Source organism: Heterocephalus glaber, unplaced genomic scaffold, assembly GCF_053883595.1.
Source record: "Heterocephalus glaber isolate CG9 unplaced genomic scaffold, H.glaber_assembly_v1.0 deba00001538, whole genome shotgun sequence".
Taxonomy (NCBI): domain Eukaryota; kingdom Metazoa; phylum Chordata; class Mammalia; order Rodentia; family Bathyergidae; genus Heterocephalus; species Heterocephalus glaber.
Genome location: NW_028258333.1, coordinates 37,121,212 through 37,148,023, shown reverse-complemented (window position 1 = coordinate 37,148,023; position 26,812 = coordinate 37,121,212). Strand labels below are relative to the sequence as shown.

The following is a 26,812-nucleotide window of genomic DNA, read 5'->3' as shown; positions in this document are numbered from 1 at the left end:
TCAAGTTTATCTTTATGGCAGAGTAGTACTTCATTGTATGTAAACTCATTTTCTTTATCCATTCATCTATTGTTGAGCATATAGACTGTTTCCAAGATTGAGCTATTATAAATTGTACTGCTGTAAACATAGGTATGCATGTATCACTGTAATATGACTTTTAACTGTTTTGAGAAGGTAAGTGGGTCAAATGGAATTTCTATTTAGGTTTTTGAGATATCTCTATACTGATTTCCTTAGTAGTTGTACTAGTGTACATTCCTACCAACAATGTAGAACGGTTCCTTCCCCAACCCCACAGCCTTACCAGCATTTATTATTGGTTGATTTCTTGATGATAGCCATTCTTTCTGGAGTAAGATGGAATCTCAGTGTTGTTTCAATTTTCATTTCTCAAATGGCCAGCGATATTGAGCATTTTTCATCTATTGGCCATCTGTACAGTGGATCCTTGACTTATGAACTCAATTTGTTTGCGAGGGCTGATTATAACTCAAGACTATTGTAAGTCAAGACTATTTTTCCCATAAGAAATAATGGAAATACCCATAATATGTTCCAAACTTCCCAAAGCACTCCTTTTTCATAATAAAAAGCATTGTTTAATTTGCATAATTTACCAGAAACACCAATAATTTTTCTAGTGTAGTCACCAAAAAGTTATAAAATGCAACAGTTGGCTTTTTCTCTGTCTGGGTGGGTCTTCTCTACAAATGTTTGTAGCCTTTTCCATTTTTTCAGGATTTCCTTTATTTCAGAAGAAGATCTTTGCTGTACTGATTGTTAATACTCCCCCTCCTCCTCAGCTGCCATTCTCTGTTGCTCAGGCAGAAGTTGCTGAAGTTCCTGTGTAAAGATTTCCTCTGAATATTCCTCCAACAGTTCCTCAACCTCTACGTGGAAGCCTGTGAACTCTGCTATAGTGACAGTGTCATCAACCACAGGGTCAAATGAAGGTTCAGGTTCCAATACACAGCCTTCAAAGTCCCTCCTGTATAATTTTAGGCCACACTTTCTTCCAGGCAGATCTCAGTGTCCTCAGAGAGACATTGGCCCAGGATTTCTCAATTAAGCCCACACAGGAAAGGATGTTATAATGTTCCTTCCAGAACTCTTTAAGGGTTAAATCTGTATCTGAAACCATCTGGGAACACTTCAGGAACAGTTCCTTGGTGTTTAGCTTCTTAAAGTTAGCTATAACCTGCTGGTCCATAGGCTGCAGTAGAGGATCTATATTAGGTGGGAGGACCTTGAATTCTTCAGCCAATTCTTCTTCCAAATCTCATGGATGAGCAGGAGCATTGCCCATGATGTGGAAAGCCTTGAGAGGTAAACCTTTGTCCTCTAGCTATTTCTTAACAGTAGGACAGAAAGCCTCCCTGATCCATGCAAGAAGTACTCTTGTTACCCAGCCTTTTGGATTAGATCCCCACATGACCCCTAGCCTATTCTTCATGACTTTATGTTTTCTGAACACTCTAGGAGTCTCAGAGTCATAAACCAAGAGAGGCTTTATCTTGAGGTCACCACTTGCATTGGCACATAACAGTAAGGTTACCCTATCCTTCATAGGCTTGTGCCCTGGCCATTCTTCTCTTCCTAGGTAATGTATGTTCTCTTGGGCATTTTCTTCCAGAAAAGGCCAATTTCCCATCACAGTTGAAAACTTGTTTTTTTGTTTTGTTTTGTTTTGTTTTGTTTTGGTACCAGAGATTGAACTTAGGTCCCTTTGCTTGTGAGGCAGGTGGCAGAACCACTGATTTAAATCCCTGGCCTCACAGTTGAAAACTTGATGAGAGCAAAAGCCATTTCTTTGTGTCATCATTTTGAAGTGGTGTATGTAGTTTTCAGTAGCCCTTTTATCAGCACTGGCTGTTTCACCATGCCTAGTTACACTATGAACGCCAGTTCTCACTTTAAAATTGTGAAACCACCCTTACTGGCATAAAATGTTTCACCATTATCACTCATTGATGGATTATCCTTTACAAGATCTGCATTTATAGCTTTTTCACAAATTACAGTCTCAGGCTATAATCTGCCATCTGCCTTTCATTTATTCACACTAATGATAGCCCTTCTACCCTAACACTGTTGATCATGACTTACTAATTTGAGTGACACCTTTAGCCACACTAGCTTCCTTATACAATTCTTTTCTCTGTAAGATTGTTGAGATGGTGGATTTTGACATGCTGTACATATTAACAAGATAGGTCACACAAACGCCACCCTCATATTTCTTCACAATTTCCTTCTTTTCAATTGTGATTTCTTTCCTTCCCGTCCCTTCCTTCCTTAGCTTCTTTTCTAGCTTTTTGCAGCCATTTTAATAACAATAATCATAACAATTAAATAAAACACTGACCAAAATCACAAACACAAACAGGCACATCTAGGCTCAGACTGACACTTACCAACGCTTACATACGCTTTTCTGGCATTGCGAGTCTGTTTACAACTGCACAACCAGTTGGAATTTGGGTTGTAACTCAAGACTTTGGTCGCAAGACTAAAATTCTGATCATAACCCAAGTCGTTCATATGTGAGGCTGGTCGTAACTCAAGGGTCTACTGTACTTCCTGAGAAGTGAGTATTCATTTCATTGCCCATTTTCTGATTGGGTCTTTTATTTGGGGGGGTAATTTTTTATAATCCTTTATCAATTCTAGATGTTAGTCCTCTGTCCAGGGAATTCCTAGTGCTCTTTTTAAAAAAATATTATTATGGAAATTCTCAAACACAAACAAAAGTAGAATAATATGGCAAACTCCCATGCACCCATCCTCTACATTTAGAAATTATAAAGCTTTCCTGCATTTGTTTTACCTGTCCTCTTTTTTTTTTTTGGTACCAGGTCTCGAACTCAGGACCTTGCACTTGCGAGGCAGACTGCAGAACCACTGAGCTAAATCCTCAGCCCTGTCCTCTTTTCTTTCTTTTCCACTAAAGTATTTTAAAGCCAGTCTCAGACAAACCTTAGCAGCTATTACTCAACCAACCTTAGTTGCATTATGGAGATGGTCTCAAAAATTCTTCCTAGCAGAAACTGCTGGTAAAAATTAGGTTAATTGAATGAATGAATGAATGAATGAATGTGATGGAAAGAAGATTTTAAAAAGTTGGGTTAATTGGAAAATTCTGTATTTGATGTCTTGATCCCTGTTTTAACCTCTCAGGATATTTAATGGGGAAGTGTCTTTGTGGTTGAGAGTCTCTGGAACTTTATGACTTCAGAGTCTTGTTCAGTAAAGACAGATAGGATTCACAGCTAGATGCTTTAAGAGACCGTAAAGGCTTTTTTGTTTTAGTTTCTTTGTTTTGGTTTGCTTAATTTTTGTTTTTGCTATTTAAAGACAGTTTTCGTTGCCTCTTTTCATTAATGAATTGAATGCTTTAATACATGCAAAAATTTCAGTATTTTGCTCATTTAACAGACAAAGGGAATATGAGAATGAATGTTATTTTCTAAACTAAAAACAATGTGGATCTCTGCTTTTGTTTTCTTTAAAAAACTTGGTACAGAATTTCTAAAATCCTGTTAGACATATGCTGGATAACTTTGCCTTCTTAAGTTTCTTTTTGTGAGATTAATTCCTTTGGCTTGTCATTTGTCGTGGTCAGAGAACTCTGTGTGTGTGTCCTGTCTTGCACTTAGAATGAGAAGATATGAACTTATTCAGATCACATGGCAATTATTTTAGACCTTCTTTCTCTGCTGTTATCTCTTTGAACTTTCTAATTAAATTTCTTTTACATTTTGTTCTGATATGGTTAACTTCAGTTGCTTTAAATTTAGCTTACCACACAACTGAGGCCATTATAAAATTTAAAATGGGTTGTTTACAAAGGTCTTCCCTAGAAAGCCTGTAGAGTAATATGTGATATAAAGGTACTAAACTAGAGAGGACAAAGAAAATGTAACTAGGGGCTGGAGATTTAGGTCAATGCACCGCGCCTGTCTTGTAAGTGCAAGATCCTGAGTTCAATCTTTGGTACTGGAAAAAAAAAAAAAAAGACAATTTCATTTAATTTGACACCTCTTGATAATCATCCAAAATCAATTACATACCCAAAAAATGCATTGGAATACAGAATAAATTTGTCCACAAAAAAGAACTATGTTAAAGAGAAATACTTTATTTACATTAAATATATTTTGCAAGTACCATGCAGTTACTAACTATACTAGCAGAGGAGTTTTCTGTTTCTACTTTGTGTTCATTAGGAGAAATTTTTGTTTTAATTTGTCTATTTCTATAAATAATCAAATAAACTGCTGTGTTCATTGCTTTGGAAGAGATAAAGATGTATAAGACATCATTCATTACTAAAGTAACTTTCAGTCTAGTAAAGAAACCATGTACACAATTAACAGTATGACAGTCTGTGCTGAGGACTATTAGAGAAACAGATCCCTTTCAGTTGGAGTCTTAAGAAAAGACTGGTAAAAGAGGTTGAATTGTAAGGCAGCAAGGACCCATTTTTAGGCTATCCATAATATCTGTCCAAAATTTAAATATTTGGTGCATTTGCCAGTGGAATCATGCATGTTAAGCATGTTTTGTTTTGGTGGTACTGGAGAGTGCTGGGCTACCTCCCTGCCCTTTTTATATTTTTTGTGACAAAATTTTGGTAATTAAATTAAAATTGTAATATCCTCCTGCCTCAGCCTCCTAAGTAACTGATATTACAGTCCTGTATTACCACACCTGGCAAGTGCTTTTATTTCAAAAAATTTCTTTTAAGACAGGTTTTATGAGATGTGCTTATAACTGCTGCTGCTGCTGCTTCCTGTTTTTCTTTTTTTCTTTCTTTTTTCAGTACTGAGGGTCAAACCCAGGGGCATTCTGTCACTCCATCTAGCTCTTTAATTTTTTTTTTATTTGGGGACAAGTTCTTCCTAAGCTACCCAGATTGGTCTCGAACTTGCCATAAACCTCCTTAGTAGCTAGATTACAACCATGCATTATCACACCCAATTAACTGTTGCTTTATGCTATTATTCTCCTTGCATTTTTAGCATACTGTATTACTCACTTCTGTGAGTCATGACAAAAAAAATCATTGATTAATAGAGGAAATAATAATACATTTAGGTAATGCAAATAGATTCTATAAAATTTTTCTTTTTAGCTGAGGATGTATGCAGCTTAGTGGTAGAGTACTTGTCTAGTGTATGTCAAGCCTTGGGTCCAATCTCCAGCACTAAAAAACAAAATGAACAAAAAATTCTCTCTAGAAACTTGATTTATATCAGCTATCAGAATTCAAAGTGTCAAATGTTTGAGTTCTTTGATAATAGCAGAAAATATTAATGCCACTTTTTTTTAATAAAGCACTAACTTACTGCTTTTTAGAATCAGGCAGCAGGTGGGGTTTTTTTGTTTGTTTGTTTTTGTAACATTTTTTTCCCAATTCAAATGTCCAAAACCAATTCCAAATCTAGTTGATGCCTAAACAGTAGAATACTACATTTTTTTTGTGACCCAAAGTGAAATTAATCCCCCACAAGCACACAAAATAGCCTGGCTAGCCCCAGTTTTATACTCAACTGCCAACTTCACTTAAGATTATATAAACACGTATTGCAAAACAGCACTGACGGGAACCTCATAATCTAAACAGTGTTCTCTGAAATTTGTCTTTTTATGGAAAAGAAGAAATTAAATCAGAATCATTTTGAAGAAGAACATCTCTAGGATTTTATTTGATTGAATTTTGCTGGGAAATGCTAATGCCTTAGTATTGGCCCCAAGGCAGAAAGAAATTAGGTTCTATCTTTTGCAGTATCAAACTTCTCAAGAGACTGCACCTGTGTCTCACAATCAGGCCACAAGGAGACCTCTCTAGTGTTCTGATCTTTTAGAAAGACATACATTACATTATGTTAACTGAGACCTAAAATGAGAGTCCCCTTAGGACTGTAAACTTGTGACCTCTCCCTCCAAGAGCAGTGAAAATGAATGTAACATTTCAGATAAGTGTAGCCTAGTTTCTGGCAGAAAGCTTGCTGTCATAATTTTCCAAAGCCATTTCTACACCAATAAAGATCTCTAATTTCCTGGCTTCCTTAAGTAAAATTACTTTCTTTTCCAATATCATCTTTCTTGATTTCCTACCTCTTCTGAAAAGCTGAAGTAAGGCTGTATCTTTTTAAAAGACTGAAAATGTCTCCATTTTCTCTGCTTACCTCAAATCGTATAGTACAGTCATGAGATAAGGATGAGAAGGAGCGCTCTCTCCAGTCTTCTTTCACTGTCTGTCAATCTCAAGTGATCCAATTACATTTAGTCATAGCAGTTATTCAGCATACACTTGCTTAATTAATTAACTAGCCTGGATTCTACTCTAGTAGAAAACAATAAGTTAATTGCCATTACATTTTATTCCATGCCCCCCCAATTGGGTCAGTCAAATTCAGAATTAGTCTCTCAATTGATATTTAAGTGCTTCCTGGATGCCAGATCTTGTGTCAAGTACTGGGCATACAGTGGTGAACAAGCCAGATGTGACTCTGTCAGCTTAGCATCCTTTGCTCACCCTCTTGAATCAACAATCAGACCCTCTTCCTTTGGTGCCACTGAAGTGCCAGACATTCACTCTTTCCTGTGCCCTGCCTCATGAGTGCTGTGATGAAGCCACGTTATGCATGTGTTCTAAGGAGTGTATACTGACACAGTAAATGGGACTTTGTAAAGTAAGCCGTGTTTAACCATGTAAAATCTGAGAATAATTATAGCCACATAAAATTATGTGGACAAAAACCGGAAGAAGCTTGGTGCAGTAGCACACTCTTGTAATCCAGCCACTCAGAGGCTAAAGCAAGAGGATTACAGTTGGAGACCAGTCAACTTAGACTCTGTCTCAACATAAAAAAAGGAGGGCTGGGTATGTAGCTCAGTGGTTAGAGCACTTACCTAATGTGTGAGGCCCTAGGTTCAGTTCCCAGCACACACACACACAAAAAAGCTGGAAGGTGCTGCAGAAAAATAGATGTGGGTAACTTATGGAGGCGTGGATTGTAGGGGAATCATTTATGTTGTTACTCTTTTAATTTTATAACAAATTTTTCTAAAAAGATATCTAGGATAAATCATGCCAAAGAAGACTTGTAGAAGTATATACCAAGCTATGAGGTAAAAAACTTACCTACAAAGAACCTTCTCAAATGGGTTACAGGGGCAGAACCAGGTTTTATAGGCTCTTACACAGTTTGGAAATCCCTCTTTAAGGAAAAACATACAAAATTAGGATCCCCATATTAGGAAGGAGCTCATACAGGTGAGGAAATCTGGCTTTAGCTTTTTTAAGCTTTAAGATAAACCACTCAGAGGAGAGGAGAATGTTCAAAGGCTGAAGAAGGAGTAATGAAGAAAAATTTCAGACACCCTGTTGCATATATCAAGCTTTGAGTTTCTCTGCTATCTTTAAGAAATGCAACCACTGGGGATTACAGTCAGGGCCTTCACACTGAGCTCCATGCCCAACCCTTTTTATTTTGAGATAGGGTCTCAGTTGCCCTGGTGGGGCTGCCTGCCTCTCCCTCTCAGAATACCAGTATTACAGGCAGGGATGGGTGACCATGCTCTACTAAGAATTTTAACATCAAATTGAGCTTTTATTTCTAGAAGAGTCAAACTGGGATTTAACAAAATAGCTTGGGATACTAATTCAGTAGTGGTTAATTTGGAATCAAGGAGAGTTTTTATCTGAGATCAGTCTTGCAGGCAATCGCTTTTTAATTTTTATTTATTTTTATTTTTTGGTACCAGGGACCAAACTCAGGACCTTGCGCTTGCGAGGCGGGCAGCAGAACCACTGAGCTAAATCCCCAGCCTGGCAATCGCTTTTTAAAAAAAAAAAATCTTTAGCGATAATAGTCAAAGAATACTGTTTACTTTTCAAATAGTTGTTAGTCTGTCCTAAGGATGAAGGACTTTTTAAGGACTCTATGCAGAAAACAAGCTACCAAAAGCAACAAACTTTAGAGCACCATTTATTTATATTCCACTCTGTTTATACTCCTTTAAGGTCAATTTTAAAGGATTAACTTGAAAATATTTTAGAAAACAAATTAGAAATTTATGGCATTCCTTGAAGAAAGGAAAGTAAAACTTGGTTCAAATAAATAAGTATTCCTCAGTGCCATACTTTCCTGTACTGCTGATAGATAAAGCCACATTCAATGCAGGAAATTTATTAATTGTCCTCAGTTTGGAAAGGCAAAGATAGAGTCATCTTTCCAAGTGCTGCCAGAACTGTCTATTTAATATGAAACTTGAGTGTGCCCTTCCTCTGTAAAATCTTCAGTGCCCTAACTGCAGAAAACTAAAAATAAACACGAAGGAAAAAAGTTTTTTTGTTTTTGTGGTACTGGGGATCGAACTTGGGTCCTTGTGCCTGCACAGCAGGCGGCAGAACCACTGAGCTAAATCCCGGGCCCCAAAGGAGAAGAGTTTAGGAACAAACAACTGATAACATAGAAAAACCTCAGAAGCATGCTAAATGATAGAAACCAAATGTAAAAGACTATATATTCTGTCTCTGTTTATATGAGGTAACTAGAAAGGTCAAACTTTATGCAAACAAAAAACAAAACAGTGGTTTTCTAGGACCCGGAGTGAGAACATAGATTACCTGCAAATGGGGATGGGGAAACTTTCTAAGGTAAAGAAATGTTCTAAAAGTGGATTGTGGTGTACACTTACATTGTTTGAATTTTATGGTATGTAAATTATCCCTCAAAGTTGATTGCTTTTTTTTTTAAGTTAAACCTTATTAGTGGAAAAGGAAAAGCAATATCATTTGCTTTCTACTTGGTAAATACTACTACTACTACTACTATTACTACTGCTACTATTACTAACCTGACAAAAGTGTGGAAAATGAACACTCAGACCCAAGTGGTAGATGTAAAAGATACAGACTTTCTGAAGGTAATTTGGAGATATTACCTCCAAAACCTCAACATGCTCATATATTTGACTCACTTTCAGAGGCAAATTCTAATGAAGTAATTGTACAAATAACCTCACACACAGATGTTCATCTCTTCATTTTTTGTAATGGAAGAATTAGAAACTGCCTAAATGTTCAATGATAGAAAATAAATTATGAAGTGTCCATCTCAGAGAATGCTGTGTAGTTATTTAATATGATGTAGATGTATATATGTAATAAATGTCAAAAAGATGTTTATAAGTGAGGTTACAATTAAATATGTATAGAATTTAAAACATTTGTTTATACATATGCATGGAAGGGCCGGGGATTTAGCTCAGTGGTTCCACCACCTGCCTCACAAGCACAAGGTCCCAACTTCAATCCCCGGTACCAAAAAAAAAAAACCAAAACATACACATATGCATGGAAAAGGGCTGGAAATTTAACAAATACCATCAGTTACCCCTGGGCACATTTTTTTATTGTTGTCTGTTTATATTATCTAAAGTATAAAGTAAAATGGTTCATGTTTTTTATGGGATCAATAAAAGGTATTTTTTAATCTTTCCTTGACTCCAATTTAATGATATGGACCCATTTGGTATTAATAACAAAAATTATTTGTAGCCACACAATAATAATTGTACTTTCAGTGTTTATTGATTGATAAAAATGACCAAAAAGCTACTATAACTTATATACTTATATACTACTATAACTATTGCAGTATCTACAGACATTTAAATACAAGTTTCTCCATTGTTTACTCAGCCTGCTATGTAAAACTCCTTTGAAACAACTCCATGGTCTGCAGGTTTGGAAGGGCCAACCTAGAAAATAAAGTCTAAATTTTATAGATTGGTATCTAAGGCCCATTTTTATTACAGTCTTCCAATTTTCCAACTTCACTCTGGCCCTACTCCTTTATTTTGTTTGCTTTTATATATAGTATGCTCTGGGCCTGATGTGTCCTTTTTCCTCTTTCAAGATGTTACTGGAAAATCACCCTTCTTAACTGCGTCAGTTTATTATATACCCTTTTCTGTGATGTCCAGCACTTCACATATGTAAATATTATAGCATTTATCACATTATAATTACTGGCAGTGTATATTTCCCTATTAGATTAGGAACTTTTTTTCCCCACGCGGAGTTTAACACATTACAACAGAAGATATCCCTGTAATAAATTTTAGTTGAGTAAGTGCACAGAAAAAGACCCAGTCCTTGCCCTTCAGGGTCTCACAGGCTAACACATGATTAGTCCTATAATAAAATATATGAATGAGCTCACAAAACAGGCAGTGATAAGTTTAGACTAGGTGATTATGAATTATTTCCCAATGTAAGGTCCGTTTAAATTCATCTTATGTGACAAGTTGAGGGAAAAAAGGAAGAAAAGTCGAGTTCATCTTCTAGAAAATGGGGTGACACCATTGTACCCTGAACCTCAGCTCTCCAGGTGTCCTTGCCATCCCAACTTCCTTTTCATCTCATCTCATTGTCAAAAGCTATTGATAATACGTGTCTTTGTTAAGATGCTGAATTGGCACTTTAATTTGGCAAAGAGTTTGCTGACGTGGCCATGTGTATGTTTGGATGGTAAGAAAAAGTGCTGGATGAGGCCTAGAAGAACTGTTTTCTAGTCCTGGCTTTGTCATAGACTAGCTGAATAGACTGGATATGAAACCATTTCTTTATCCTATTTCTTTTACAAATTACAAGTGGTCTTAAGAATAATAATTCCTCTTTTACCTAATTTAAGAATTGTTTGAAAGAATTTAAAACATACTGTATGTTAAAGCACTTTATTAAACTGATTCTCTACCAATACTCAGTTTTAGGATTATGTTATTGCTTTTCTGAAAACAATTCAAAAAAAAGCCAGACCACTTCTCCCAAGGGATTTTTAACAGCTTGAGAAGCATGACAGTGAGTTCAAGAAAGAAATCTTGTCTACCTTGTACAGTCAGATCAGTCATTTTCTTTTTTTTTTATTACATAAATTCTTTTATTGGTACATTCTAGGTGTACAACACATTCACATTTCTCATTGAGAACTTGTACCTTTCCATGATGCATCTTGGTTTTTATTTTTTCCCCATTCCTAGCCCTCCCTTCACGCCCTCCACCCTTCCCTATTTACAAAGACTTTATTTCCCATTTCTCATCATTCTTCCTTTCCCTTCTTTCCTTTCCCCTGCTCCTCCCACTACCCCTACCCCTTTGGACCTTTTCTTCCTATTTTGCATTATCGATTATTCATTCTGATCATTGATACAGTTTGGGTATACAATATAATGACATTCATCATTGGAAATTTGCACCTTTACATAATCTCTATTGGTTCTAATTTTTCACCCTTGCCTAGCCCTCCCTTCAACCCCTCCATCTCTCCCTATTTACAAATATTTTGTTTCCATTTTTCCATTTTCTCATATTCCATTCCCTTCTTTCCTTTCCCCTATCCCTCCCACTTCCCCATCCCCCCTTTTCTTCCTATTTCACATTATCTATTATACATTTTGGTCCTTATTTACACTTACAGATTCTCACACTAGAGAAACTTCAGTATTTATACATGTGTGTCCTATTCACTTAAGAGTATTGCCTCAATGTGCATCCATTTAGCTATAAATGTCACTGATTTCTCATTTTTATGGCTGAGTAGTACTCCATTTTATTTTTTAAAAATCACATTTTCTTTATCCAGTCTCCAGTTGATGGGCATTTGGGCTGTTTCCAGGTTTTGGCTGTCACAAACTGTGCTGCTGTGTACATGGGTGCACATATATCACTGTGGTTTGATTCTTTTAATTCTTTGGGGAAGATCCCCAGCAGTGGAATAGCGGGGTCAAATGGGACTTCCAGTCCTAGTTCTTTGAGGTATCTCCATACTGATTTCCACAGTGGTTGCACCAGTCTACACTCCCATCAGCAGTGGAGCAGGGTTCCTCTTTCCCCACAGCCCCGCCAGCATTTGTTATTGGTTGATTTCATGATAGCAGCCATTCTTTCTGGAGTGAGGTAGAATCTCAGCGTTTTCATTTGCATCTCTCCTATGACCAGTGATGTTGAACATTTTTTCATGTATTTATTTGCTATTTCTACTTCTTTGAGAAATGTCTGTTCATTTCAGATGCCCATTTTCTGATTGGGTCTTTAAATTTGGGAGGTCTGTTCTTTTTAAGTTCTTTTTTTTTTTTTTTTTGGTACTGGGGATCAAACTCAGGTCCTTGCGCTTTTGAGGCAGGTAGCAGAACCACTGAGCTAAAGCCCCAGCCCTCTTTTTAAGTTCTTTATAGATTCAAGATAGTAGACTTTTGTCTGAGGAACTTCAGGTTAAGATTTTTTCCCACATTGTGGGTTGTCTCTTCACACTGTTGGTGGTTTCTCTTGCTGTGCAGAAGCTTTTTAATAAGAAGAGATCCCACTTGTTGGTTGTTTGTGCTAGTTCACGGGCAACTGAGGTTTTGTTCACAAAATATTTTCCTGCACCAATGTCTTCAAGAGTTCTACCTAACTTCTGTTCCAGCACATTCAGCATTTCTATTTTAATATTTAGATCTTTAATCCATTTCAATTTTAGTTTAGTGCATGGTGAGAGATACAGGTCTAGTTTTAATCTTTGACAAGTTGAAACCTAATTTCTCTAGCACCATTTATTAAAGAGGCTATCTTTCCTCCAGTGAGGGTGTTTGGCTCCTTTGTCAAAGATGAGGTGGCTGAGTATGTCTGGAGTTGTATCTGCATCTTCTAATCTGTTCCACTGGTCCTCAGGTCTGTTTTTTTGCCAGTACCATGCTGTTATCACAGTAGCTTTGTAGTATAGTTTCAGTTTGGGGTTGTGATACACCCTGCCATGTCTCTGTTGCCTAGAATTGCTTTTGCTATTCTGGGGAACTTCCTGTTCCAAATGAATTTTTGGATTGTTTTCTCAAGGTCCATGAAGTATGCTGCTGGGATTTCAATTGGGATTGCATTGAATCTATATAGCAATTTTGGAAGTATAGCCATTTTCACTATGTTGATCTTTCCTACCCAGGAGCAGGGGATGTCTTTCCATTTTCTGATATCGTCTTCAATCTCCCTTTTCAGAGTGCTATAATTTTCAGAGAATAGGTCTTTGATTTCTTCCGTTAAGTTGATTCCTAGGTATTTCAGTTTTTTGGATGCTGTTGAGAAAGGAATTGTTTGCCCTATTTGTCTCTCAGTGAGTCTGTTGTTCATGTGGAGGAAAGCTATTGATTTTTGTGTGTTGACCTTGTATCCGGCTACTTTACTGCATTTGGTTTTTAAGCCTAGAAGACTTTTGGTGGAGTTCTTGGGGTCTTCTATATAGAGTATCATGTCATCTGCAAATAATAACAATTTGACTTCTTCATTTCCTGTCTTTATTCCTTTTATTTCTTTCTCTTGTCTAATTGCCGTGGCTAATGTTTCCAGAACTATATTGAACAAGAGTGGTGATAGTGGACATCCTTGTCTTGTTCCTGATTTTAGTGTGAAGGATTTCAGGTTTTGACCATTTAGTATGAAACTGGCTGTTCATTTTTCATAGATGGCTTTTATCAGTTTGAGGTAGAGACCATCTATTCCAATTTTTTGTAGGGTTTTTATTATAAATGCATGTTGGATTTTGTCAAATGCTTTTTCTGCATCTATGGAGATAATCATATGGTATTTGTCCCTGGCTCTATTGATAGAGTGTATTACATTGATTGATTTGCATATGTTGAACCATCCCTGCATCCCTGGGATGAATCTCACTTGGTCAGGGTGTATGATCTTCTTGATGGTCTTCTGCATTCTATTTGCCAGTATCTTAAAGGATTTTTACATCTATGTTCATTAGTGAGATTGGCCTATAGTTCTCCTTTTCGGTTGGGTCTTTTTCTGCTTTGGGGATCAAGGTGATGCTTGCTTCCAGGAATGAATTTGGGAGTATTGCTTCCCTTTCAATTTCATTGAAGAGTTTCAACATTAGTGGCAGTAGTTCTTCTCTAAATGTCTTGTAGAATTCAGCAGTGAAGCCATCAGGACCTGGGCTTTTCTTAGTTGATAAGTTTTTAATTACATTTTCAATTTCATTGGTTGATATTGGGTTGTTTAGAATTTTTAGGTCTTCTTCGTTCAACTTTGGTAATTCATATGTACCTAGGAATCTGTCCATTTCTTCTGTGTTTTCCATCTTATTGGTGAATAGGTTCTGGAAGTAGGTATTGATGATCCTCTGTATTTCTGCTGGGTCTGTTGTAATTTCACCCTTTTCATTCCTAATTGCATGGATTTGGGCCTTTTCTTTCCTTTTTCTGATAAGGTTGGCTAAAGGTTTGTCAATTTTGTTGATTCTTTCAAAGAACCAACTCTTGGCTTCATTGATTTTTTTGTATCATTCTCTTAGTCTCCATTGCATTGATTTCTCCTCTGATCTTTATAAGTTCGTCCCTTGTATGAGCTTTGGGGTTGTCCTGCTCTTCTTTTTCTAGAAGCTTGAGGTTCAACATCAGTTTGTTTAATTGGGTTCATTCTGTTTTCCTAATATGCGTATTCACTGCTATGAATTTCCCTCATAAGACTGCTTTCATTGTGTCCCATAGATTCCAATATGTTGTATTGTCATTGTCATTTAATTGAAGGAACTGTCTGATTTCTTCTTTAATTTCTTCTGTGACCCATTGGTTATTCAGAAGTGTGTTGTTCAATTTCCATGTTTTTATGAAATTTTTCCCATTTCTTTTGCTATGGATCTCCAATTTCATCGCACTATGGTCTGATAATATACAGGGAATAACTTCAATTCCTTTGCACTTAAACATGTTCTATGTGCCAGTTGTGGTCTATTTTGGAGAATGATCCATGTGCAGCTGAAAAGAATGTGTATTTTGATTTTGTGGGGTGGAAGACTCTGTAAACAGCTGTTCATTTGTTCAAGAGTTCAATTGAGTTCTAGTATTTCATTACTTATTTTTTTGTCTAGTTGATCTATTTGTGACAGTGGGGTATCGAGTTCCCTAACTTCAATTGTATTAGTGCATATATCACTTTTCATGTCCGTTAGTATTTGTTTTATGTAGTTGGGCGCACGGGTGTTTGGTGCATAGAAATTTATGATTGTCATCTCTTCCTTTTGGATTGTTCCCTTTACAAGGATGTAGTGTCCTTCTTTGTCTCTCAATCAGTGTTGGTTTGAAATCTACTTGATCTGCAAAGAAGATAGCTACTCCTGCTTTTTTTCAGGTTCCCATCACATGGAGTATTGTTTTCCACCCTTTAACTTTCAGTCTGTGAGTTTCTTTTTGAATTAAGTGTGTTTCTTGTATGCAGCATATTGTTGGATTTTGCTTCTTGACCCATTCTGCCAGTCTATTTCTTTTGATTGGTAAGTTGAGACCATTAACATTGATGGTTATAACTGAAACATATTGACTTATCATTGTCATGACTTTTTCTTTTTGTTGGGTTCTCCCCCTTTACATTTAATTTCTTGTCACACCCGATGGGTTCATTCTGCTTTGCTTCCTGGGGTTGTTATCCTCATTGTCTGTTCCTGGGATATTGTCTAAAAGTTTTTGGAGTGCTGGTTTGGTATTGATGAAGTTCCTAAGGTGCTCTTTGTCATGAAAGTATCTTATTTCTCCATCAGTTTTGAAAGATAGTTTTGCAGGGTACATCAATCTGGGTTAGAGGCTGTTTTCTTTTAGGGCTTGGAATATGTCACTCCAAGCTCTTCTTGCCTTGAGGGTTTGTGTTGAGAAATGTGCTGTGATTCTGATGGACTTTCCTTTGTATGTGATTTGTTTCTTTTCTCTAACTGCTTGTAGAACTTTGTTCTGTTGAGTTTCTGGAATCTTAACAATTATATGCCTATGTATAGATTTTTTTTTGATCAAGACTATTTGGAGTCCTATATGCCTCACTTATCTGTGTGTCAAGTTCTTTTCCCCTGCTTGGGAAGTTTTCTGCCATTACTTCTGTGAAGAGTTTTTTTTAATGTCATCTGCACTCTCTCTTGTTTCTTCTTTGACTCCAATCAGTCTTATGTTATTCTTTGCATGGTCTAGCAGCTGCTGGATTGATTTCTCGTGTTCCCTTATAATTTTGAAGCAATTTCTCTTTTCCTGGTCACTAATTGCAATCTTATCTTCTATATCTGAAATTCTGTCCTCACATTGGCTCATTCTGCTGTGTAGACTTTCAATGGAGTTTTTCATCTCCTGGAATTCTATTTGCATCTGTTTTATGGATTCCATTTGTTTCCTATGTTGGGATTCCATCATGTTCCTCAGCTCCTCTCTAGATTTATTAATCATGTCTTGCGCTAGGAGCACAATCTCTGCTGTTATCTGAGAAATTATTTCTGATTTCATTTTTTCCAGATTCTCTTTTGTTGCCAGTTCAGTGGTTCCAGGTGGTTGAGTATCAGAGTGTTCCATGTCATTTCCCTTAGGGGTTGTTGTAGGTGATCTGGAAGTCTGGTTTTGAGACTTATTTATGTGTCTTCTCATTTCAACTGGGGCTGGGGGGGTGGGTTGCTGTTGGCACCCACCAGGCTCACCTCCTCTGAGCTGGGAGAGGTGGGACAGCGGCTCAGAAGCCCCTTCCTCTGGGCCGGCAATGGTGGGATGGATGGTGGCCCGGAAGCCCCTTCCTCTGGTCCAGGTGCCCTGGGACGAAGGGCGGCCTGGAAGCCCCTTCCTCTAAGCTGGGAGCGGTGGGCCTCTGGGCTGGGAGTGGTGGGACGGATGGTGGTCCTGAAGCCCCTTCCTCTGGGCCAGGAGCAGTGGGATGGTGGCTCAGAAGCCCCTACCTCTGGACGAGGAGCGGTGGGACCAGATCAGTCATTTTTAAGTGAATGTAGGTAGTAAGCCATCTAGAAATCAGAGGAACACGAAACATTGGTGAATTTCATTACATCACACAAATAGAACTATTTAAGTTTTATTAGAGACATCATGATTCTGTCATATATCTACAGATAGAAATTATGGTGATACTCTACTCCCCACTGCCTACCTCAGTCTAGGCCCAAAATAGAAGTACTTGAGCTCTTTACTTAATGTAGTGCCCAGAGAAGAAGAACCAATAGAAGAAAAGGATTTAGAGAAGGTAGGGCTGTGAAGGACCATTTATTTATTGACTCATGATTGTAACATCTGGCAAGTTCAGATTCTGCAGGGTAAGCTGGTAGACTCCAGACAAAGGGAAGAGCAGACTTGCACTCAACTATAAAGGCAGTCTTCAGGCAGGATTTTCTTCCATGGAGGACTTCAGTGAGGACTTCAGTTTTTTCTTAAGGACTTCAGCTGATTGTGAGGCCCACCCACTTATAGACTTATCCACTTTACTCAAAATCTCATTTAAATGTGAATCTTACATCAAAAATCTTCACAGCGATGTCCAGATGTGTTTGGTCAAATATCTAGGTGCCAAGATCTTTCTTTTTTTTTGGTACCGGAGATCGAACTCAGGACCTTGCACTTGCAAGGCAGGCAGCAGAACCACTAAGCTAAATCCCCGGCCCTAGGTGCCAAGATCTTGCAGAGTTGATATGAAATTAACCATCACACTCTCCAACTTACAGACCGTAGAAGCAGTTGGAAATGATTTCCCCTCCTATCAGTTATCTAGGAGTGTCCTAAGGCATGCAAATGTCCAAACACAATGCCAGGCACGTGTTTCCCGGATGACAGAATATCAGGTAATAAGAGCATCTCTGAATCACTAATGGGTAGTTTGTATGGGCCAACCAGCCCTAGGACCCAGAATGCAGTGACTGATTGGACCCAGCATCAGGCCATTGTTCAAGTACAGCAGAAAACCATGCACTCACACAGCAGTTCTCATCCTGCCCATTGGTCCCAGCACCTCCAAGGCCTTTGACTGACCCAAAAGGCAGGTCAGGTTTAGGTAATAACCAGAGACCGGTGAACCTCTGCTCTTTCCCTCTCCCCCAGGGGCTTACCCCTTCCCTTCCCACTTTCAGATTTCCCCAAACACAGTGGAGCAGATGACACCCTTTCTTGAAAAAAGAAGAAAAATTAGAAAATTCAGAATAGCATTAAGAGAAAAAAAACCATTTTATTACACTAATATATTAGTGTTCAGAAGGAAAATACATTGAAACAATTCCTTTAACATAAGTTATTTCTAAAATGTTTGTTTTTTTAAAATGATTAGATAACTATATGCTACTTTATAATTTATTTAATGAGGCCCCTGAACATTTTTCCAGCTTTACTATTTTGATTATGATTTTTGTTATAAAATTTTGTTCACATGTTTTTACTATATCCATTCACATGAAATAAATTCTAAGCAGAGTTGATGGGCCAAAGGCTATAAATATTGTGAAAGCTTTTGATAAATATGGTCAAATTGTGTTCCTGAAAATTATACTAATTTGTACTGGCACCATTGGTGCAAAAATGCCTATTTCCATGAATCCTGTATTTAAAACATATTCACTTATTAATAGGCTTAAAATCGTATCTTCATGTTTCAGTTTCCACTTCTTTGACTATAAGACTGATCATTTTAAGGTATCCTTGAATTATTGTACAAAAGCCAAGTCTAAATCACATCAGACAGCCCTGCGTCCTGATTTGAAATCTTGGTGAAGGTATATTTTATTGTTTTTCTAAGTCTTTTTAAAATAGTTGTGTTGGATCCTTTGTTTTTGGTGACTAATTGCCTAATAGCTGGAGCATGAATAATGCCCAATGGTTAATCAGATTTAGCCTGTTGCAGGAATTGGTTTAGTTTATCAAGTTCACTCAAGAGAATTCTCTGAGAACAAAGGTAAGAGTCGGAGAAAGGCCAGTGCCTCTCAACCCTGACTGACTTCCCTTAGGCCCAGTCTTGCACTGAGAGCAGTTACACCACCTTTCCCATAGTCCCCAGCTATATGAAAATTGCCTGTTGTTACTCACTACTCTAAATATTGTGGTTATTATTTTATCATTACACCTACATTTTGTCAGACACAGATGAACACTCAGAAAATATTTATTGGTGGAATATATAGTTTCTGCTAAGAAAAAAGTGTTTGTTTAAAAAGAACTGCAAACAAAATAGATGAAATGGATAGATGTTTTTCTCAACTCTAAGGGTAACAGCTGTTTTAAATTTCAGAGCCCTCATTGAATCCACAAGGAAAAAACAGGTTTGATTCTATAAAAACATTAAACTGTACAGATCCAAAAAGTCACAAACTAAATTAAAAGTGAAGTATCAAACTGAGAAAATATTTGCTAGATGCATATGATATATTAATATAGAAATAAACAGCAATCTGAGATACTCCAGTACAAAAATAGCAAAACAACATAAAACAGGCAATGAAAACTACAAATGACTAATAGCTACACAATAACAGAGAAACCATTTTCTAATCATTTTTATTATCAAAAAGAAAAAAACTGTAGTCCTTATTGCTCACAAGGGCACAGGGAGCTGGGCTCACTCCTTACTTGGTTTTAGATCTTCAAAGCCAAGTTTTTAAAAGTCAGAGCTAGGGGCTGGGGACTTAGCTTAGTGGTTCCGCCGCCTGCTTTGCAAGTGCAAGGACCCGAGTTCAATCCCTGGTACCAAAAAAAAAAACCAACAAAAAAAGTCAGAGCTAGGCAAGGACTCAGTTTTCTCTTCATTTTCACTATTCAGACCATACTTTAGGAGTCGCACGTAACAAAACCACTCAGTGCCACTAACAGTGGGAGAGGGCTAAGAGTACAAAGAACTGAAAACTTCCGTAGGTTCATATTAAAGTGTTTGATTATGAGTACTTAGAAATAAAATAAAATTTATTGGTTTGGTTTTTGTTTCTGCTGTACTGAAGATTGAATCCAGGGCTTTCACACTGATTGATCTACATTCCCTACCCAGCCCTTTTAAAAAATTATTTTATTTTCAGACGAGGTCTCACTAAGTTGCTAAGTTACTTGGGCTAGGTTGGAATCTCTCAATTCTCCTGCCTCAGCCTCTCAAGAGGGTTGGGATTACTGGCATGGACTGTGCGCAGTTAAGAGTGTTTTCTACGTATGGTTCATCAGCACTTTATCTTAGTCTCCCATGCCTTCAATTAAAGGATTATCAGTGACTACAAATAATGATGAAATTACTTGTATTACTGGTATTTTTTTTACTGGGTATTGGTCTCCAGAGGTACAGAATGATGGAATAAAGGATCAACTTTGTCATGTGTAGCCATATAACAGAAATAAAAATTTACTATTTCCAACACTCATCCCTCTTTCAAAAGACTATCCATTTATTCTGAGTAGATTTTTTTTCCTTGAGATAGGCTGGCCTTGAACTCTTAAGCTCAAGTGCTCCTCCTGCCCCAGCCTTCTGAATGGCTAGGACTATAGAAGTGCAGCACCATGCCTTGCTCTCAGCAGAGATTTTATCATCATTAGCACAGTCCTGAAAACAGAAAATTACAAATCATATCATCTTCAGAATTCTCTTTTCTCTTTACTTCTTTCTTTTCTCTTTTTCTTTTCTCCGCCTTGCTGATCACAAACCACAAATGTGAATTTCTGCAAAAGCAAAGTGCGATATCACAAAAGGCCAGTCTAGCTTCAGAGTCTCTCATTATTTTCCCTGCATGGAGGACGGATGTTTTGTTGTTGTTGAATCAGGACTATAATTTGCATCTGACAGGACAATGGACCATATTCTTCTCCTGTCCACACAGAGCTACCCTGACAACACCAAGAATTGCCAGAGATAGAGGCAGACTTTGGCTCAGCCAGTGCTGAATTCAGCCTGATTCTAAGAAGTAAAATGGTCAAGTTAACATCTAATGAAGAGCAAACCAGCTGGTGGATTTGGAAGTTTCCCTTGAAATTTTCCTTTCAAATTTCCAGCCCAGTGTATGAAGTAATTCCAGGCTCTAATGAGCCTCAGAGGCCTCCTTGACTAAAAATAAGAAGCAAAATAATTGTGTGTTGGATCCAAGACTTTGTGCACCAGTAGGTAATTTATTGTTATTTTCCATGTCCTAGTTCTCCCGCTGATTGATAGGTTCTCCTCTGTTTTCAGAAGGCTTTTCTGATATTCATTTTTTTCCCCAAAGTGTCCTTCAAAAAATGAGTCAAAAGTTCCATACCTGCATTCCTCATGAGGAAGCTGGGGACCCAGAAAGGTGATAAAATTTCCTACTCTCACAACACACGGAACTCTGGGTTCTCCAGTGGTTATGGAAATTTGGTCAAAATGGAAATGAAACTTCCTCTTCCTTAGGTTGTCTTTCCTGTTTGTTTAAAAATGAAATCTTTTCCATTGCATCAGTTCCTAGGAGACTGATTTTTTGACACCTGTGAATTTGGAATCTTTCAATTAAGAGGAGCCTCTTAGGCCCCTTCTCTCCCTAGGAGCACAGCCCTCTTCTGACTGAGCAGATAATTGTTGGTAGATTTCACCAATACAGTTTTACCTAGAGGGTTTAGTGACTGATTTTTTTTTTCTTTTTGGATCGAACTCAGGACCTTGAGCTTGCCAGGCAGGTGCGGCACCACTGAGCTACATTCCTGGCCCGAGCCTGATCATTTTAATTACTGGCTCTGGAGAATACTGTCTTTAAAACTCATGCATTCATTTATATTTTTCTTATTGAACTGGGGGGCGGGGGGCAGGTACTGGAGGTTGAAGCCAGGGACACTCTATCACTGAGCTATGTCCCGAGCCCTTTTCATTTAATTTTGAGACAAGGTCTCCCTGAGTTGCCTAGGCTGAGCTCGAACTTACAATTCTCCTGCCTCAACCTCCCAGAGTGCTGGGATTACAGGGGTGTGCCACTACACCTATGTAGTTGATTTAAAAAGCAGGGTCAAGGACTAGGGGTGTAGCTCTGTGGTAGTGTGTGTATTTAGTATGTGCAAGGCCCTGGGTTTGATCCCCAGCACGAGGGGGAACAATTGAGGTCTTTTACATTATTCTATCTGAAATTTACTATTGGGTATTATATGACACAGGAGCCAAATTTTTTCCCCTGATATTTAATATGAGAGGAAAAACAGCACTAGGTATGAGAAGAGTAAAGAAAGTAACTAAAGTCAATACCCAGGTTGCATAATCAATTCTGCAAAATAAAAGCCCTACACATGAGCAGGCTTGCTACTTAGGAACCATCTGTTGTTACAGTAGTTGCATCATATATGCTTTTGAAGATTTAGCTATTACAGGCTTTTAAACTTTTGAGGGTCAAACACCAGCAATTTATGAACATGTTTAGAGGGATTTAAATTTAATTTTGTATCCAGTGATTTTTACCTTCTGTTTCAACAACAAAGTCTGGAGTCTCCATGCCAACAACAGATATACCCAGGATGTGAGCACAGTACACTGCCTTTGGAGGGTTTGTGTTCCTCACCCATAATCTGCTAGGAGCTAATCAAAATATTACTGCCAATCACATGTAAGTATATATAGCATGAGTTTCTCCATTTTACATGTTTGGAGTTTAGAAGTTTGTTTTTTATGTTTGTTTGTTTGTTTTGCAGTACTGGGGATTGAACTCAAGGCCTTCACATTGAGCTACATCCCTAGTCCTTTTTTAACTTTTTGAGATAAGGTCTCACCAAGCCACTAAGTTGCCCAGGCTAGGCTTGAACTTGTGATCCTCCAACCTCAGCCTTCCAGAGTGCTAGGATCACAGGAATGTACCACCGTGCCAGACCTGGAGTTTAGAGTTTTAGAATTTTCCAGTGTATTTTATTCAGGCTGCTATGGTTTGCCCCCACTGAAACTAATGTTGAAATGTAATTGCCATTGTGGTGGTGGAGAAAGATGGAGTCTTTAAGAGGTAAATTAGGGAGCTACAGGTAGAGCTCAGTGGTAAAGCAATGAGTACATCCAGGGGCCGTGGCTTCTACCCCCAGCACCAAAAAAAGAGGTGACTAGGTTGTTAAGAGGGATTAATACCTTTTTCACTAGAATGAGTTCTCACTCTCTAGCACTGGGTTAGTTAACTTGAGAGATTATTTATTATAAAATGAGCCCGTCCTTTGTGTCTTGTCCCTTTTATATGCACCCAACTACCCCTTCTGTTTCTCTGCCAGTAATTGAAGCAACACATGGTCCTTGCCAGATAGATACAGCTAACTGATCTTGGACCTTTCAGCCTCCAGATGTGTAAACCAAAATAAACACAGCACCAAGAAACAGACTAAGATGTAGTCCTCATGGATTGGTATTTAGTGGACCTAATCTTTAACCAACCTACTCTTATTCCTTGAACCTCAGAATTCTCAACACAGTTCTCTGGGCAGTTACTGCCAACTGATCAGAGTCCAGTCTCTCTCTGTCATTTACTACACATTTCTTGGTAGTGGTGTGAGATTTTCATGTTAAGTGTATGCATTTTATCACTATGATATGTTTCAGTGATCTCCCCCATGTGTTTGAGACAAGGATTATTGGAAGTGGTCTAGCCACCCATGGAAAAGTAGACTGTATCCCTTTGGGGAAGAAGGTCCTTCCTCTTTCCATTAAAGGGCTGAGGTGAACCATAGGTCTTCCTGCTTTCTATAGAAGGGTAGAGTTAGTGATATAATTACAAATCAAGAGTTCAGAAGTTGCACAAGGGAAGTAGAGCAAATATCTTTGGTGCCCCACCCATGTCTTCTTGTACTCGTTGTTATCATTGTTTGTTTGTTGTTGTTGTTTGTTTTTTTGTGGGGGTTTTTTTGGTACCAGGGATCAAACTCGGGTCCTTGGACTTGCAAGGCAGGTGGCAATATCCACTGAGCTAAATCCCTGGCCCCCTGTTGTTATCTTAAAGGTAGTGGTTTCTGCCACTCTGCTTAAAAGGCTTGCTCTGGCTTGGCTTGCATATATGACAGGTGATGATGCTATGTAATCCATGCCATCAGGAGCAGAGGTCAACTGATAACAGATGACAGTTATGAAAAAAATCTCTCCAGTAGTATAACTCCAAGGAATATTCTATGCTGTCTCTTAGTGGTCTCCCAGCCTCCTCAGTGATAACTGGCTCATGAATGCATCCTGTCTGCAGGCTGCTTTTCCTTCCTGATCTCAGGCTCCCATTCCCCTACTAAGATCCCTTCCTAATAATCTACTTGTACTCTGGTCGTTTTCTCAGAATCTATTTCTGGAAGAACCCAACCAAAGACAATGAGGAACATCACCTTTGTAATGTGGCATATCTTTTTGAGAACTGATACTAACAAGCATTTTGAGGAGTTGCCTATAGTTAATTTTTCACACTGTAAAGAAATACAAGGCTCTTCTTATGGGGAGGATGGGGGCATCTGTTTTGGTTGAAACAAGGAAGTTACAAAAGGAAGGGGCTGCTTGGCTTGGTGCTGCATGCCTCTAATTCCAGCACTCTGGGTGGCTGAGGCAGGAGGATCGCAAGTTCAAACCCAGCCTGGGAAACTTAGCAATTTAAGAAGACCCTATCTCAAAATAAAAAATGAGAAAAGAGCTGGGGATATATCTCAGTGCAAGGGCTTTGGGTTTAATTTCCAGTACTGAGGAGAGAGAGAAGGAGAGAGAGGCTGGATCTCAGGCAGGAATCCCTGTCCTATCTAACCCCTAGCTGAGGCAGCGAGCAGGCTGAGATTGTGGAGAGGATTCCCAGGCCTCCTTGTGGGGGACCCCCAAGAGCCTGGGATACAAGGAGAGTCCAGCTCAAGCACCAGAGGTTGCAGTGATGAAAAGATGATTACACTGATTTTTTTCCATTATCTCCTTTTTTGGCAAAAAGTTACTTTAGGATTTCCAAATGTCATTTGATGGAAAGTCTGTCATTATTCTTGCATTTTTTAATTTTTAAATTCAAAACTTTAAATTTCCATATTTTTATCAGAATTAATCACAAAAAGAAAACAGGATAATTAGTGTAGGACTTTGTATCAGAAAGTAAATCAAATTTTGTAACTCACTTTTTAAATGATTCAAATAAAGTTTTGAAAACTCAAAAAAAGTCCATGTTTTTATAAAATCTTAATAGATGATATTATGTAGAATAATATTCTTAGCAGAATTAAAAGCTGTCAACTGCTTTTCAGGATGTCCTTTTTGTGAGAGGAGTCCTAAAGTCCTAAGCTCTGGAAGACACTAATCATAAGCCCACATGGAAATGCCTTTGCTGTGACACTGGGACTTATACAAGCTGAACATTTTAAAGCCAGGGTATGACCAGTCCTTGGCAGCATCGACCAGACTAACATGCTTTGAAGTGAAAGCAGAAGCCCCGGTTTCTCACTGAGCATTCTCCGGGGCTGAGCTGGCTAATCCCTGTCCCCTGATGCAGTGCCTGTTCTTCACCTGTCCACCAGGATTTCTCTGGAAATCCTAAACTTGTGCCAGGCAGTTAGAAGGCTTTATTATGCCTACTCTTCCTTGAGGGAGAACAGACCCTACGAAAGTTCTCAGCCAAGTCACTTGACCTCTTCCTACCCCCTCTAGAGGACCTCACATTAGAAGGGAGTCAGCCTTAATAGGAAGGGCTGCCCCTCTTGGTGATGTTGTTTTAACTTCTTTGAGGTCAGAATTTCACTCTGTTGTGAAGAGTAATTGCAAGTAGCCACATCATTCCTCAAATATATTCCTTCAATTAAAAAATGCTATTGCTTAAAATGCATAAAGATGAAATTCAAGCCCATTCATAATTTTAAATTGAAAAAACCAAAGACACTGCTAATAACAAATGAGGAACAGAACTTTGGACATATGTACCAGTAAAAGATGAAGGTGGCTAAGCTGAAAATGTTCTCACAAAAAGAAATACTGAAAGACCCAGGTAATTTTTTAAGGAAATTGAATAGGAGCACTAAAAATGTCACACCAATTACATACTTCACGGGCTGTGTGAAAATGAATTCAGTAGCTTTCAAAACTAAGACAGGTGAAGATGAGATCATCTTACCTCTACATACATAGATTACAGTATGAAAGATGATGTTGCCCCCAAAATTCACAGACAAGTTGTCCTCTACAAAAGCACCCTTATTTTCTGCAAATATCACTTAGGGCATCGCTAGTCCAGGGGCCATGTGCCAGGAAGGAGCACTGGATAGGGAACCAGGACCTAACTGACTCGGGCACTTTAGTATTGACAGGTGTGTTTATTTGCTTGGGGTGTTGTCTCAAAATACTCTGATTTGAGTGGCTTGAACAACGGAAATACATTGTCTCACAGTTTTGACAGCCAGAAATTGGTAGGTTGTTTCTCCTGAGGACTGTGAGGGAAAGAAAGATCTGTTCCCTCTTTGGTTCCTAGATGCCTATCTTTGTATTCATATGGTGCTATCCCTCTGCCCACATTTTCTCTTCTTTTAAAGACTGCAGTGGTAATGGGTGAGGGCCCAGCCCAGTGAGCTCATTTTACTTAATTATCTCTGCAAAATCCTTATCTCCAAGTAAGGTCACATCCCAAGGTACTCAGTATTAGGGCTTCAATATACGAACTTTGAGGAGATATATTTAACCTGTAATACCTGGTAACCTCTATGGCTTTGGTGTCCCGATCTTTAGAAGAGAATGTTGGCCTGCTTCTAAGGGCTCTTTAGATTCCAGTGTTCCAAGGTTTATTCAGCCCTTCTAAAGCTGCCAAGCCTGCCTCTGCTATCCACAAGGCTATAAATACAAGAATTTTCTTCTTTGGTCCTGCCAGCCAGTCTTGGAGTGGGAAATGAGTGAGGAAATGCTAAAAGGGTGGAGTTTTCCTTTAACCTTTTGTCATTTGTGTGAATTCTGTAAAAGGACAAACATTCAGGGTGTGGTGAAGTAGGGGTCTTGACATCCTAAAGCAAATAGGCAAACTCAAGGACATTTGTTATTTCCCAAAGCCAATGTTTTATGAGCTCTGACTATGGATGACAAACTGGTTCCAGG

At 38.3% G+C, this 26,812-nt stretch overlaps 1 protein-coding gene across 6 annotated transcripts in view; it reads left to right on the top strand.

Annotated features, from left to right (window-relative positions):
• Window positions 1-26,812, top strand: part of Slc38a9 (solute carrier family 38 member 9) — a 141,425-nt gene that overhangs the window by 96,353 nt on the left and 18,260 nt on the right. For all 6 annotated transcript variants that reach the window (XM_087189382.1, XM_087189387.1, XM_087189383.1 and 3 more), the window contains one exon: window positions 1-26,812. This exon is cut by the window's left edge and continues 2,154 nt beyond it; it is cut by the window's right edge and continues 18,260 nt beyond it. The gene's annotated coding sequence lies outside the window, so the exon portion shown is untranslated.